The 17,193-nt window shown below is 35.5% G+C and overlaps 1 pseudogene; it reads right to left on the reverse strand.

The window, feature by feature from the left end:
- Nucleotides 1-9,449: 9,449 nt before the first annotated feature.
- LOC131914609 (phospholipid-transporting ATPase IF-like) overlaps nucleotides 9,450-17,193 on the reverse strand; it is a 115,136-nt pseudogene continuing 107,392 nt past the window's right edge.

Genomic DNA, 17,193 nt, shown 5'->3' on the forward strand with positions numbered 1-17,193 from the left:
AACACCAGTGGCACAGACACTGAGAGCAACAATTAATAAATGGGACCTCCTGAAACTGAGAAGCTTCTGTAAGGCAAAGGACATGGTCAATAAGACAAAACAACAGCCTACAGAATGGGAAAAGATCTTTACCAAATGTCATCTCTTAAAGTGATACCATCTATTTACCTACCTTAGTATTTTATTCATCTATTGATTGATAATCTCAGATAGTCCATTTTATATTCCCAATCCCAAACTGTATGTTGATAAAATACAGACTTTAAAGGATAAAATATTCTATGATCAAAATCTTTAATATCATGATGAATGTAATTACACAGATTAAAAACAAGTGAAAAACCTTAGCAAAATATTAAATACATAAAAATGCTACTTTTTGACAGTAGAAAACATATTTTTCAGTGGATATAAAGTAATCTCTTACTTTCTAACAATTTTCTCATGGAATGAAATATAGGACATTTGAACTGGCAAGTAGATAGTGCCTTTCAGCACATTTATAGAGAAAATATAGAATATATTTTCATAAGGCTATTTTTGTTAATGGCTTTTCATAAGTGCTAAGGTTATGATAAAAGTCAGGTCAATAAGGGAGAGTTTGTGTAGTGATGAGATAACAGGGTGTCCACTCCTGATATAGAAAGCCTGCAAATTCCAACCACATACTGTGTGTTTGAAAAACTGCATCTGTTAAGTCATATTTAGCGAATTCATTGAAAGAGGAGTGAGAGCTTTAGACAAACATGTAGCGGAGTGCCACTCCTCTATTGACATTAAAGAGGGCTTGAGAGTGAAGGACCGAGGACAGAGCATAATGCAGTAATCATTTACAGAGTCTAAAGGGTAAAATTCAACCTGAATAAACAGATGAGTTATCTTGAAAGAATTTCCCCATCCCAAGATAAAAGAGAAAGCGTTTTAATATGATTATTTACAAAATAATTTGGAATAGAAAGCATGAATAAACTTGTATTTGCTTTTGTAAATTAATCACTGACCTTGAAAGATAAATATGGGTGGTTAAATTCGAGATTAGAAAACACTAGAAAAGATTCAAATTCTTGACTTTGCATTGTGAATTTTCTCCTGAGCTGTGTGTTAGGGATGTCAGTTCTCTCTTTCAAAGCCTCTAAAATATTGTAATTTTGTATTTTGTTCACCTAAATCTTGGTTTCTTAGACTTTTTTAGTTTTAATCATTTTCTGCCTGTTGAAATTTTACATAACACTGGATACATAAAATATGGATGCAAATAAAATTTTTGCTTACAATGAATCAAACAGTTTTTGCTTTAAAACATTTCAGTATAAGTATGATTTTATATATTAATACAATGAAATCAAATTTGCATACTAATGAGAGATGTGGTTGCTCTTTTCACTGAAAAAAAGAAATATTGGCTGAGTATTTATTACTGTGGAAAACAGTATCTTCAATGCTTTTTGAAGTTGATTGATATTTTTGATTTATAATTGTAAATGCTGAGGTTGCCACTTCATATACATATGTAACATAAGATGAAAAAATTCTGTTTAGGGCCATTTCAGAAATTGTTCATAATTCTCTACCAATCACAAGTCAAAATTTTGCAAAACTCAAGTCAGGAACTCAAACAAGAATTATATAATCTACTAGTCTAACCCAGAACACTCCAAAGGCATAATGATTTGATCTTTCCATGCAGAGGAGTGACAGTAGAAAGTGAGTTGTCTTATATTTTTATAACCAAACTATTAAGTTCCTCTATAACGGCAGAAAACTATATCTATGAGGGAAAACTGCAGTTGAGAATGCACTGGTTTAGGCAATGTTCCTGCTGTGGTGTGGCGTGATGGGATATGCAGTATACAGTGCCTGCCCTGAGCACCCAGAACCAAGTCACACAGCACAACAAGGCAAATGCTGCCAGAAACAACTTGACTCATGATACGCTTAATTTTGGCTTTATTTTTGACTACGAATGTACAGAAATTTTTCTTTTTGCAAAAATTTTCATGATTTCTACACTCAGTATATGCATCTTAATTTCATTTTCACTACAATAAAATCTCCAAAAACTCTGAATTTGTGCATGTACATGCATGTGTTTAATTTTCTATTTTACTTTTACTGAAAATATATTTTTCATATGATATTAACAACTTCCAGTGTATATACACTCTTGACCATTGTAGACAGATTTTACTAAAGATTGAAATAATTCCTTTCCTGCTTTCCCTCCCAAATATTCCATCTTCTATTTGATGCCTTAATCTCTGTCACAAATCAGATTTCAATCTTCTGTTTCTACTTTTTATTTGATAAATATTGCCATGTTTTTATCCTGGTATTGCATTAACATCTAGCTACTGATTTTGAATAAAACCCATTAAATCAGTACAATCATTTCGAAATAATCTGCTTACCAACAGCATTTGGGATTATATTTAGAACATAAACATTCTGTCTTCAGTGTTCTCTCTTGTTTCTGTGTATTTTCAATGAGCTTTCATAAAATTGGATAAAAATTAAAAAAATATATCCAGGCAATAGTTAAGTTAATTTCTGGAATTATTACTGCTTATTTCCCAGTGTTGTTTTTTTTTTTAAATGAAGTAAGTATTCAACTCATTTTGTTGAAAAATGAGTGCTATTTATAAAACATCAGATTCTGTATATAAAACAAAGGTTTTCTCAACCACCATGATGCATACAAAGATACGGAAACCAATGCATGATAATAGAGGGAACATCATAATAGAGGGGACATTACTACCTTGAGGCAGAAACACATGCATTTTGCTTCATGTTAAAGAGAAATTTAAATGGGGAACATAGACAAAGAAAGCTCTGTCTTGTATATTACTAGAGCCAATGTCACAATGTTTTTTCTTCTTTTTTATTATTAAGAAGTTTTCTATTCATTTTACATACCAACCACAGATCCCCCTCTCCTCTTTCCTCCCACCCCTCAGTCTTCTTCCCCAACCCACCCTCCATTCCCACCTCCTCCAAGTCAAGGCCTTCCATGGTGAGTCAGCAGCACTTTGTACATTCAGTTGAGGAAGGTCCAAGCCCCTCCCCGTGTACCAAGGCTGTGTAAGATGTCCCACCATAGGCATTGTGCTCCAAAAAGCCCTCTCATGCACCAGGGACAGATGCTGATCCCCCTGCCAGGGGGCCCCTTAAACAGTTCAAGCTAAACAACTGTCTCACCTCTGCAGAGACTCTGTGTGTGTGTGTGTGTGTGTGTGTGTGTGTGTGTGTGTGCCAGTGCCTTCCTTTCCTTTAATTAGACCCAGGCTAGAGCGAGTGGACTAGTTTGGTCTTATTCTTACATAATATGAGTTTTTAAATGAGCACCTCTGGTTCTAGGACATCCAGTTTGCTTGTTGGAACTTTGTGTAGTATTGTACAAAAGTAGGAAACCTTTCAATCCATCCTTGTTTCTCCCCAAATCTGCGCACAAATATTCATCATATCCCATTCTATGCACTTACCCATTGTATTAGTTACTTTTTGTTGCTGTGATAAACACCATAACCATGGAAGAAAGAGTTTATTTTGGCCCTTGGTTGCAATAGGAGTGACTACAGTTTGTGGGAGTGCCATGGCAGCAATTAGAAAGGCAGGCACAGGAAGACTGTGTGTTCAACCCCATACATGATGTACAGAGAACACACTGGAAGTGGGGTGGTAGTATAAACTCTTAAAACCCTTTTTCAATGACATATATCATTCATCAAAGTTCTACCCACTAAAAGCTTCATAAAGCCACAAACAGCACCACCATCTGGGGAACCAAATGTTCACTGCTTGAGACTATGGGGCACATTTCTCATTCAAACACCTCACCTACTTTTTTTTAGGGATTTCACCAGATAGAGTGGGTGCATCTGTAATTATGTTTCATAACTCACTTCTTGGAATACTGTCATGATCTACTTCATCTAAATTCTATGAATGTGGGATCAAGAATTTACTGGAAAACAGGAGGAATAAAAGCCAGTAGGTGAAGAGCTGAGTTCTGCACAGCTCAAAATAACTCAAAGAAAACCTAGGACTTATCCATCCCAGATGCTCTTTACTTTCTAGAGTACCCTTTGACTGATGCAAAGGAAGCTGGAAGAGATGTCACTCTAGTTCACATCAGCTCCAGGAGACACAGAAACATGCAGTGTAGCCCCAGAAAGCTACAGAAGACGGTGTTCAGTGCATCATAGGGGGACAAAGGACTAGAACTTTAAATTCCTGCTATCTCCAAAACTAGGGTCTCAAGGCATAAATACAGAATTTCTCCATGTGAAAAATAGAAGATAATTGATTGCTTAATTTAGCTGCTTATTCTGCATTTGCCTTCATTCTGATAAAGGAAATCTTGATTTTTTTTTCCATTGAGGAATAACATTTCTCGAATGCGTTAAATAACTACACTGGAATCAGACAAGGTTGACTCTACTTCATGGCTCCTGACTACTGGGGAAGCCTCTGTATCCCAGAGATCACCAATCAGTGTTACACTCTGTAACCACAGAGCATGATTCAAACAGGCAATGGGATCTGAGCAATATAAATGGGAATTATTTCTCAAATTCCTTTGGAACTAATGTAAAAGAGACTATTTACTTCCATTAATGATGCCAATAGATGAAAAGGCTTCTATGGAGGGAAATCATGCCTAAAATAAACCTAATAGGGTGGAAAGGAGAAATAAAAGGAAGAAAAGAAAACACCATCAAAATATTAATCGTCAGTACAGTAATATCTCCCATAGAAATTTCTACCTTTTTAATCATTTTTCTCTTGCTTTGGTCAATTTGAGCTTGTCTTTGGAATCTCTACTCAACAGCTTCCTGACAAGAGCAGATTAATGTGATCAAGTTTTACTAATTGCTAAATTACTGAAAACATTTGACAGTATGTTGAAGAAACTCAAGAGTGCAATGTGTGCAAAGAGAAATCTTTTTGGAGAACTTTCCAGATGGAGCTACCCACTAGGTCATGGGAATTAACTTGACACACTGCCAAACAGCCAAAGCAATGTGACTTCTGGAAGTGGAGATGGGTAGTTTCCCTCCGCTAATTCTTTATTGGCATTCTGATCTCAAGATCTCATCTGTGTAAAAAGACTTGAGAGACATAGTCAGGTGCTTAGTGATGCCTGTGTCCTTCTGGCTGACTCCTGTTGTAGCTTGAAACCATTTACTGGCAGAGATCAAAAGTGACTTTTAATTGCTAATCTCTAATTCCATGGAGTTTGCATATAAATTTTTGCTCTGAGAAATGAGGGGAAAATCCTGATATATTTCATCCCTGTTATCTCTTAAGAACACATTGTGACTAAGGCACTCTGTTTTGTGCTGAGAATATAACAATGAGAAGAAAATAGCAATACTTATAAGGTAGTAAAGAAACAGCAAAAAAAAAAAAAAAAAAGCAAAGGAATAGAGTCAACTGATGAGTTATCTATACTGCAATTTTCTTCTGCATATTTTTTTCATTTATAGATGAGATTTAGGAAACTAATAGATACATTTCTAAGTGTTTCTTAACGATGAGGATTTGAATGTCAATGGAGATATAAGTCAAATATAGCCATACAAAGTTAATTAGACCCAAGCATTCATAGGTGAAACGTTCTTACGCATGCTGTATATAGTTTCCTGGTGTAGGTTGTAATAGACAAACAGAGCTCCAGGGAGGGTCGTAGTCATTTCTAATGTTAGAGTCATCAGGGAGACTGTGTGTCTGCTATTGATATTTGGGGTTAGGCATCTAACTGTGTGTTGTGAACTATTTTTGCTTGAGTTAAGTAAATAGAGCTCTTTGATTTATGATGGATTACTAAAGATTTGGCACAGACTCCTATTACATATACATAATCATTTCATCATTAGAGATACAGATTGCTACAATATGAATAAACTGTTTTTACACCTAGTTCTAATAACAAATATTAAAAGATGAACAGAGAGGGAGTGAGTGAGTGTCACAAGTAGAAAGTAACACATGGTGATAACAGTCCAGAAAAGGTCATAAGACACCTCTGGGAATGGCTGATAACCTAGAGTAGCAAGCATAGAGCATGTGTTATAAAAACAATGGGGTTAGTACTGGGACAAGAAACCGGGATTTGATATTGTGAATATCATTTGCACACAAATGGGGAAGCAAAATGTTGGGAGGCAAAGTTGCTGTTGAGATAAATTAGAGGTTTTGAGGAAACTGAATTTACTAGATTGATTATTTATTACGTTATTTTAGCTAAGTAGTCTTTCAAATCATAATATGCAGTGACCAACCAGACAGCTCAGAGCTTATATTCTAGTGAGAGCAACAGGTTATGTATTAGAAAATGACATCTGGTGTACATCAATAGTAGAAGAAAAATACAAGGATTAGACAAGAGGAAAGGTGAAGAGAGCAGAGACTATTGCGGGGCTTGGAAAAGTGACACCATCAACTGGGTTTTAAATGACCAAATTTTGCATTTCAGTTCCTGCTGATGTAAACCATATCAGTACATGTGGTGAAATGATTCAAATACACATTCAACCCCAGTTTCCTGGTCTTGATAGCCTGAGACATTTGTGTATCATAAAAAAATGATTGGGTAATAATAGGTGATGTTCTATGGGATCTTTCTAAATATTCTTAGCAAATTCCTATGTATCTGTAATTATTTCAAATATAACCATTTTGAGTAAAGGTTTCAAAAAATAAGTGTAAAATCAACAGGTTGATATAATAAAGTACACAAGATAATGGTGACTTGGACCAGTGCACAATTTTAGATGTTAAGGATAATTGGAAACTGATGTGGTTTGGGGAATCAAGGGAGACAAAAGAGTAACTATGGAGTTATGTACAGCTGATCGTTGGATTTACAACCAGGAGGCAAGAAGCACAGTAACATCTGTGGCCAGTGCTGAGGAAGGGAGCCCACCTTCAGTGGTTAATGGAAAGAGCTCCAGAATAATGAAATGTCATTTGAGATGTTGAGCTACCATATGGGGGAGAGCCACAAATGGGTGGATGGGATTAAGGAGCAAAAATAAAGACGGAAAGGAAAACACAACATGTTGTGGAAAAATGGGTCAGGTGAGTGGACTAAAGGAAGAGGATGTTTTATAATTGAAAATGAGAAATGATATTTTGGAAAAAAAATCTCTTTTATGAAGGGTGACTCTGGAATCCAGACCTAAAACTACAAAGGAGCCTTAAGATGTTGAGGAATAGGTGAAGTTAATGTAAGGAATAAATCGAGCCACAAAAATTAATTCTGGACTAAAATTTGGGGAGTTGGCATCACAACAATTGGTTGGTAAATATACTGAACATAAATCAATCATGGAAAATATATTCACTTTAGAAATTTGTGTAGATGATAATAACATCCTTTCTTAGAAAGAGATATGTTGAAGTAGTGTTGACTTAGAAAAAAGTCCTTACAAATTAAGTAGAAATTTTGAACTAAAGGAATATTTTTAGAATATTTTTAGAATATTCAACTCATTAAAAATCAATGGAAGGAAAACTTGTTGAGTAGAACCCCACTAAACTCAGTCATTCGCAGTACTTCAGGGAGAAAAAATAAAACATACCAAAGGGGAAATGACTTCAGAAATCTCTCAAAGTGAAGACACTCTGACTTTAGAGTGAATTCTTTTGGAGTTAAATGTCACAGCAATTTAATTTATGAGGAGATACTATTTTCAATTTTAATTTTACCTGAGGATTTAGTAATAGGGAATTATATTTAACCATGGGATATCTTTATTTTGGTATCTTATTTCAGAAAGATAATGTTAAATTTTAACTCACTGCACTATCCCTGATAGGCTCTTTGTGCTGATATGATTGAGCATAATTTTTATTAGAAATAAAAAATGGAGCACATTTTCAGCCCTGGGTCCAGAATGATTTAATTAATATCTCTTTAGACATATTTCAGAATCAAACTGGTGAAGCAAAGGTTCAGACATTGTTTTGTTAAACTTGTTCACATTTTTATTCTGGTTGACTTTGGGGTTGCTGTGATTGTCAGAACAAATAGTTATATTGCTGCAGGGTGGGGGCACATCTCTTCCATTCCACACACTCCCTGTGAGATTTCACTGAGGAAAGCAGCTAAGCCTAAGGAAGAATTCTGAAGAAAGAAAATGGAGATTTGCAGTTCAGCAAAATCCCCCCCTCTTTTGTCCACAGCATGCTTATATAATAGAGGAAATTGCAACCAATTCTAAGGTCCAATGCTATAAGACTAATTATCCAGAAATACCATCTGGTCTCTCAAAGTTATTAACATATCTTCATGGCCTGACATTTTCTTGTTTATTTTATAAATTGTCTTATCCACATAGGGATGAAGACTGCTATCACTTAGAGTGTCATTCAACACACTCCCACAATATCAAGATAATAAGGAAACAAAATATTCAGCTTTGTTTTGTTTCTTTGTCTTATTTCTTTTTGTTTTGTGTTTTCCTCACTTGTACTAGATGAAACACTTGATATTTAATAAATCCAAAATTTGGAGGCAAGTGGATCACATATGTATTACTCATCAGTATTTTATAACATGTAGTGATTTGTATTAATTTAAATCCTTAATACTTCATAATTTTTCAATAGAGTGTGTATCTACTTCAATTGGGGTTCATGTAAGAGCACAGGAAAATCTAAATATCAAGAATAAAGAAACAGAGATGGAAGAAGGCAGAAATAACCAGGTATATCTCTCAAGACTATTTTATTCAGAAATTCACATAATTTTTCAAGTTAAAAAATGTCATTTAATATGCAATGCTCCCACTTTTAATAAAAAATACAGTTGTAAGTTAATAATACTCAACTCATATATATGCTACTCATTTTATAAAATATTTCCACGTATCTATATTGATAACTTTGAGATTCAGGGAAGAAGCATTCTCTCCACTTGAGTAAATTTTGAGAAATTCCATTTCAGATCATTGCCATGAAAAGTGGGCAGGACTGTCATTCCATTAGCATATCATAAATATAACCACCTGCAAGTATTCCTTAAAAATACTGTTGATGGAAGTACAGTATACTCTTCTTAAATTTAGCTGGGAATTTGTCTCCATCTGTCAAAATGAATTCTGTGGTCATAGATTCAGAATCTGGATCTAAGGGCACAGATGAGAAGGTACAGGCATTAGGTAAGAAATAGTCTAGCACTCAACTACAAATGCAAACATCTTGTTCTCTGATTCTAATTTTTCTAATCTGAACTAGATATTGTATTTCACAGGTCAAGACAATTTAAAGCTGGTGTAGGGCAAAAAGGCACTGCAGACATTTCTTTATTAATCATTAAGTTTTTACCAAAAAAATGATAATTTAACAGGACAAAAAGCATGACAAAATTTTAATCAATACTTTATGAAGTATGGGAAAAGATCCCTCAGAAATAAAACCCAAAGATAGGGAAGTGTCCATTTTTATGCTTGGGTTTGAGGGTAAATGATCAGCGGGTTGGATAAAGAGGGTAATCTAATGCCAATAGAGGAAAATAGTCCATCCTCGCAGTTCAAATTGACCTCACCAGAGAGCTCCGCTTGTTCTGTGGAATAAGGCAAGCCTTCTGGAAAGAGGTTTTTAGAATCTGCTATCAAACGATGGAGGGCAAAGTTTTCTTCTTCACTGCTAGCTTTAACACAGGAATGTGGAGCAAAGTCACATGGATACTTCTGCAGTTTGTGACTTGCTTTGGGGACAGGAGTCAAAGTTCTATGGGAGAATCTGGGAGAAAATAAACTCCCCTTTCACAGCCTACCTTGCAGAAGGAAGTGTTGATAGCAGAAAACAGTTTCCAAGGTCCTTCTGATTACTTAGGTTCGAGGTCATCAGCATTGTGAAGCTCTGCTCTGGGCTGTCCTTTTCTGAGCACAGACACTATCCAGGTCCTTCCTCCTGTTTCTGAAACACTTAGAATTTTTTAATAGGTGGTAAATGCTAGAAATGGAGATTGGACTCCCTAAAAAGGTGAATTTTTGTCTCTCAACAAGTGCAACTTATGGATTCATCAAAATCATACACTAAGAATATTATGTACTTTGTTGTTGCTGTGATAAAATGCCATCATTGGGCAATTTATACAAGAAAATGTTTATTTGGATTTATGGTTACAGAAGCATAAGTCTGTAGATGAATTTCTAAATGATCTTATTAAATAAAAAACCTGGAACCAAATAAAGGGGTGAAAGCCTTAGAGAGATCATGGAAATAGGGAAAGCCACCAGCCAACCTTACCTCACCAACTCTGCAGCTTCCAAATGCATTGCACTTCCTGTCTTACGCACACCTTTATTGCCTTGCTGTTCTGCCCTCTCATTGGCTAACTCAGCCCAGCTACCTCACTTCCTTGTCACTGCCTGTCTGTACAGACCTCCAGGTCTCTATGGTTTGTACTGGGATTAAAGATGTGTGTCTCATTGATGTTTTTTTTTTTTTTTTTAATTCAGCTGTCCATACTTCTTGGCTTGTGGGTGGCTTCATCTTGGCATCCCATTCTTCTCTGCATCTCATTCTTCTCGGCTTGTGGGTAACTTCATCTCTTTTATTAAATGCCAGTCTACCATTGAGAGGTTAGACTTTTTGTCAGCCTAGTTACTCCTTCAAGAATAACTGTTTCAGCTACTGTTCCACTGCACATCAGAAGCCATTGGTACACTGCCTGTTTAGCTGCCTTTGAAGAAAGGGATGCTGTACCTTTTCTGGATTGCAAAGCCACTTGAATGATGGTGCCATATTGTCCTGGCCTCAGAGGACACCTTTTGCCAAAGCTGCAATCACACCTGTCTTGGCAAGGATTGGTAGTCCTTTGTTTTGTGTCCTGTTTGTCCATTTTGGATAGCATACTGTCAGCAGTCAAAGTGAGGACACTTTGTTGCCCAGTGACTAACTTTTGCTATAGTGGAAGTTAACTCTACATACAGTTTCTTCAAGGCCAAAATATCTTTTCTGAAGTAGATTGGTGCTGCCAGGAGCAGACATGTCTCATAGTCATAAAAAAAATCTATGTTATTAAAACTTTTTAAATGCTATATTCTGTAGATCTCTGAAGGGTTTAAAAATGGCCTATCTAAAATATATCTCTGCTTGACCTTGAATATACCTAATATGACTACAAGTTCGATTGTAATGTCTAACTACTAACTTTCATTACTTTATATCCTAATAGTTGGTAATAATAACACTCAAGGATTAGCAATTTGCATTGCATTGTTAAATGAACTGTATAGGTACAATATCCTGAACAAGATTAAAAATATATGTACAGCATTTTCTAACAATATCAATCTCAATATATATATATATATATATATATATATATATATATATATATATATATAATTTGTATACAATATATAAAAATCCAATCTAATGTAAAGTATTTAAAACTAGTAGTTGTCTTTTAAAAGTAGATTTAATAATCTATCTTTTTATCTATATCATATCTATATTCTCTTTTTTTCAGAGTAGATTCAATGATCTACCCTTTATTCCATCATTTCTATACCTCCTTTTTTTCAGAGTAGATTCAATAATCTACCTCTTATTGATATCCTCTTTTTTCTTTCTTTTTTCCTTTTTTTCAAATAAGAACTTTACATCTAATCTCCTTTATTTAGCCTTTTTCCTGACCATTAACAATAACAACTTGTAAATAACCCTCTTAAACAATGACAACTATTCCAAACCTGAAACACACTGAAAGACCAAAAATCACCCACCTACCTCTTGGGAATATGGGTGTCATGTTTTTAAAATTACTTCCTGCTGTTTGCGGGTGAAGGCATCTTCAGGGGATCCTAAAAAGAAAAAATTTGGGTTAATTGTCAAGTTCCAGAGTGGCAGCTGTATCATTTGTTGTCCAGTCTCTGCATAATGCAAAAGTTCAGGGCTTATCTCAAGTCATTGCTGGAATAGTCTGCAAGGCTGGATCATCTCAGCTAGCCATCTCAAAATTATCCTGAGCAGTTTGTAGTCCAAAGCTGATCTTTTGGTGATTTTTTTTTCAGCTTAGTGGTATTATTGATATTGTCCATGTGGGGCCCCATCATCTTTTTGGAAACTTCAAATTCAATGTTAGGCCTGGTAATGATTCCCTGAAGAAAACTGATATAGACTCCGACACAAAAACATGTATAGCCAACTAAATGAAGCCTTTTTTTCTAGAATTAGTTAGTACTCTATATGACCAATAATATCATAACAAAAGTTTAAAATATATATATTAATTTTATAAATTTTGATATAAAATTCATACCTTAAGAAAAGTTTTAAAGAACCAAAGTAGAACCAAAGAATTGAGATTAGTGGCAATAGAATAGTCCCTTAATCTTTTGTTTTTCTTCTGTCCCATATCAGATGGGTCTTTCTTCTGACATGATACAGAGATTTTGCATTTTCCTTTTAACAACATGCTTGGATTTAGAGAAGGAGAGAGCCTTTCTTCAACTCCAAAACCAACTTTAATTTCTAATTGAACTAGGACTACATAAAGACCATTTGTGTTAGGTATCTGTAGAGAAGAGCAGAAACAAACATTTAGGAAGAATTATGGCATTTTATATGTGATATACCAATAGGCCAATTTACTCTTTTTCTTGGGTTATTTTTTCTAGATGATTTGTCCTTTTTCTTCAGATGTCTCACTTGTTCAGTGTTCTTCAGATTCCTTAGCCCTCATTCTCCTGAAAGACAAAAACAAACCCCCCAAGACTAACTTTGGGGAGATTCCCTTTTGGCAAGTTATATCTGATTAAATGAAAAGCATTTGTTAGTGGCAAAAATTAGTTTAAATTGGATGATAATACTGGTTGATGAACTATCACCTCTTCTAATTAAGAGGTTTCTCTTGTTCAAATTGAACCTTTATCAATTTTGATGGTATCCATAGCTTATGTTCTCCTGTAGAAACAAAAGCAAAACCTCGTCCCCAACATAACACATATCCTGGTTTCCATTCCAAGGTCAGCACCTTTTTAAAGTATATAGGCTGATTTAATTCTATAGTTTTTTCTATTATCCAATGGCTCTCTGCAGCTGTTATTCCTTTCTCAATTTGAGAAAATTTGAGAAAATTCAAAGTTAATAGAGTGTAGCAGGGTCCTTTGCTGTTGTTCCCTTTGGGGGTGGGGGCCAAGTAGGTGCAGAGTCAAACCACACAGACTCTGGGAGAATGTCAAAACAACAAGCTCAGTTTATTCAGGAAGAGGCAAGACTTATATACCCTCCACCCCACCCTGGGGGGAGGTCTGATGAATATACATCAGCTGGTGTGACATGGCTATCTCTCATTGGTCCAGGTCATCTCCAGGTCATGTTTCAGCTGCTGTTGCTAAGACCATCAGGCAGACCCAGGCTGGCTCTCAGAAAGTATCTTTTTTACTTGTTTGGGCCGTCTGGCCCTCAAGCCCGTTAGTAATCTACTTCTGGGGGGTTTTGTTACCCCTTTCTGTTTTTTTTTTAGCATATCTTTTAGAGTTCAATTTGATCTTTCTGTAACTGCTTGGCCTGTAGGATTATGTGGTATACCTATAACATGCTTCACATTGTAATAAGCAAAAAACTGTTTCGTTTTACCAGAGATATATACTGGAGCATTGTCAGTTTTAATATGTGCAGGTATACCCATGATGGCCATGACTTCTAGCAAATGATGATTACAGAATCAGCTCTTTTAGTACCCAAAGCAGTTGCCCATTGAAATCCTGAATAAGTATCAATGGTATGATGTACATATTTCAATTTTCCAAATTCTGCAATGTGAAACATATCCATCTGCCAGATTTCATTCCTCAGATTACCCTTTGGGTTACATCCTGCTGGTAATGGAGTCTGATTATAATAGCAGCAAGTAGGACAATTCCTTATAATTTCTATGGCTTGTTGCCAGGTTTGGAAAAATCTTTTTTCAAACCTTTACTATTGACATGATGTATTTTATGAAATTCTGAAGCCTATAGTACATTTACTATCAATAGTTTATTAATCTCATCATTACCTTGTGCTTGAGGGCATGGCAGACCTGTATGGGATCGGATATGAGTTATAGACAAGGGATGCTTCCTATTCTTGATTATATCTTGTAACAAATTAAAAAACAAAGTTAATTCTGACTCATCAGGGATAAATTCTGCAGTCTCAATACATAAGACCACCCTTTCAGCATACTAAAAGCCAGTAACTATGTTGAGAGGTTCAGAAAATTTCATTAATACCAACAGAATAGCATACAATTCTGATTTTTGAACTGAATTATAAGGACTTTGAACCACTTTACTTAAATTTTCTGATTTGTAACCTGCCTTTCCTTGTTTGTTGGCATCTGTATGAAATGTACTGGCTTTAGATATGGGTTTTTCCTGAATAATTTGAGGCAGAATCCAATCAGCTCTCTTTATAAGTTGAATTCTATCACTTTTGGGTTATTTACTGTTAATCTCTCCCAAAAAGTTACTGCAGGCTCTTTGCCAAGGTTCATTTTCTGCCCATAATTTGTCAATTTCATCCTTAGTTAAAGGTACTACAATTTCTATTGGGTCTATTCCTGCTAATTGATGAAATCTCAATTTTCCTTTTAAAATCAAGTCAGAGATCTTTTCCACATAAATTTTTATTTTTTTACTCTGTTTATTTGGTAGAAATATCCAATCCAATATAATATCTTCCTTCTGCATTAAAGTTCCTGTAGGAGAATGCTTAGAGGGTAAAATAATCAAAATGCATCAAGCTTTGGAGCCACACCATCCATATGTCCTTCCTGTACTTTATTTTCCACCAAGGTCAATTCTCTCTCAGCTTCAGCTAATAATTCTCTTGGACTATTTAAATCCTTGTCACCTTCTAAGGCCACTAACTGGGGAAAAAGTTCAAATAGCTGAGCCTACAGGAGACATTCTCATTCAAACGACAACACTAAGTTGGCACCTAAAATATTACTTTCCTTTTGACATAATGTTCAACATCTGTATTTGTAAAGAAAATTTGCAGATTTTCAGGATCAGGTAAAAGGATCTTAGAAAATTTATTCTAAGAAAGTACCGATCATATCCATCAGTAGATGCTGTGTGGCTTTTCATGGGGAGAAATAGAAATAGTTAACATAAGTAAACTTCAGATACGGAACAGGCAATGGGCCAAGAAAATCATTCCATTAAGATATAGCTTACTGAACTTAAGTGTTTACTGGTATTACTTACAGGAGGGTTGGTAATTCCCAGACATTTAGATCACCCTGCAATGGGGAGGATTGCACTGAAGGTGTATCCTAGAGCTCCTGGAGGAATTGAAGACAGCCTGTGGACCCCACCATCTCTTTGCTAAAGAAGCTGCAACTACTTGTGTAACCTTACAGGGGAGGCAACTTGGTGAATCTCATGAGTTCCAATATTTAACGTTTACTTCCTGGGTCTGAAGGGCCTTCATCTAGGGAAGAATGTTTCAATTCTGAGGAAATAGCTCCATAACCATAACATTGTATTTCTTTCAAAAAGACATAAAGACAGAAAAGTGAAGACACAGAAACAAGGAAAGGATTACACATTTACTGTACTTACTGTTTGGCGAATTGTTGTTTTCGTCACCATCGTTCACCTGATATTCTGTGATTACTGAAGCAGTTTAAGATTCTCCATGAAAACACAATCATTTTTGTCAAAGACTTTGTGTGCAAATGTTAGTTTGAAGACAGTTACTACCAAGAGGCCAGAGAAGAGAAACAGAGTCTGGCCTGCTGATCTCTGGTTGAAAGCACCATCTATTGGGTAGTTGAAAGAGATGCTTTGGACATTCACATCAGGACCACATCAGCCAACAGAAGAAATCCCAGGGGAAAGCTTGATATTTTTAGTTCTGTTTGCAACAAGTACCTGGTATATTATTGTTTTGTTTATCTGTGAACAAATACAGAAAGAAAACCAACACATTAAGTAATTAATGCTCAGTTATCCTGACATAAATAAAGACAAGATTCACTATTCCCAAATGATCTATGCTTACAGTACAAAGCACCAAGGAAAGTTCAGCAAACCCACACAGCATCTTTTCACTCAGTGGAAAAGTGAGTGATAATTTCCAAATTATAATTTCCAAGTGATAATTTCCAAATTCTAACAATTTCCAAGGTGATAGAAACATCACTGATGCATTTCCTAGCTAGCTGGAAAGCAGTTGATCCTCCAGCCACATTATCCATGTCTTGTATAAATTTAAAGAGTGATAGCTAATAGAAAGTAAGTGGATAGGACTTAGAACAATGTGGGACAGGTTTTATGTCACTGGTATCTCTTATAAAGCTTTGCTTTCCACTTATTTGTGTGGGCTAGAATACTCCATGCTCCTGCCCTCAATTTCTCTGGTAGGTAGCTGTGAATCATTCATACATGTTAATCCACTTTCAATCAGGATTTGACAAGAGTGATCTAAGGATTTTATATAACCTAAAATGCTATGAATGTCTTGATAGCCAAGTAAAATATTTCTTTCAACCAAGAAACCACTACTGCAATTCCTAATTTATAAAGGGGAACCCACTCCTGTGTCTACTGGCAAAGTCTTTAAAAGTGGTGAGAAAATCAGAGTCAACAGGCTAGCCTCTTGTAAGTCATGGGGTCAACAAGTCCTTGTTTTCCATTCAGAAAGGAATTTGTGTTTCTAATGTCTAGAGGCTAAGCTCCACCAAGCTTTGTCTTGAATTTATCATAGTTAAAATAATTTACTATATAGAATTTACTATCCTCTGTCTCCTATCTTTCTCTCTGTCTCTGTTTCCTCCCCCTCCTCCCTCTCTCCCATAGCACAGATTGGCCTGAGGTATATATGAGGGTCACTGTGAACTTCTGATCCTTCCTCTTCTACCTACCAAGAGAAGGATGTCAAATACTTGTATCAAGATAGTTCTAGAATTTGTAATCTTTTATTATGGATTTCCTTTTTTCAAATTCTGGTTTCTGGCTCCTCCCTGTCCTGCTTATATAAAATTACAAAGTGAATTAAAAAACATGAAAATATTATACATACATAATGTAAGCCTGAGAAATCCTGACGAGCCAGGAAATGCTGTATCTACTCTTGACAGTCTCTCTTCTTGTATATCATTATTTTTGTTTTGTGGTTTTTGTTATTGTTGTTGCTTTTGAGACAGATTCTCATGTAACCCAGGCTGGCTTCTAACTC

Source organism: Peromyscus eremicus, chromosome 7 (genome assembly GCF_949786415.1).
Source record: "Peromyscus eremicus chromosome 7, PerEre_H2_v1, whole genome shotgun sequence".
NCBI lineage: Eukaryota > Metazoa > Chordata > Mammalia > Rodentia > Cricetidae > Peromyscus > Peromyscus eremicus.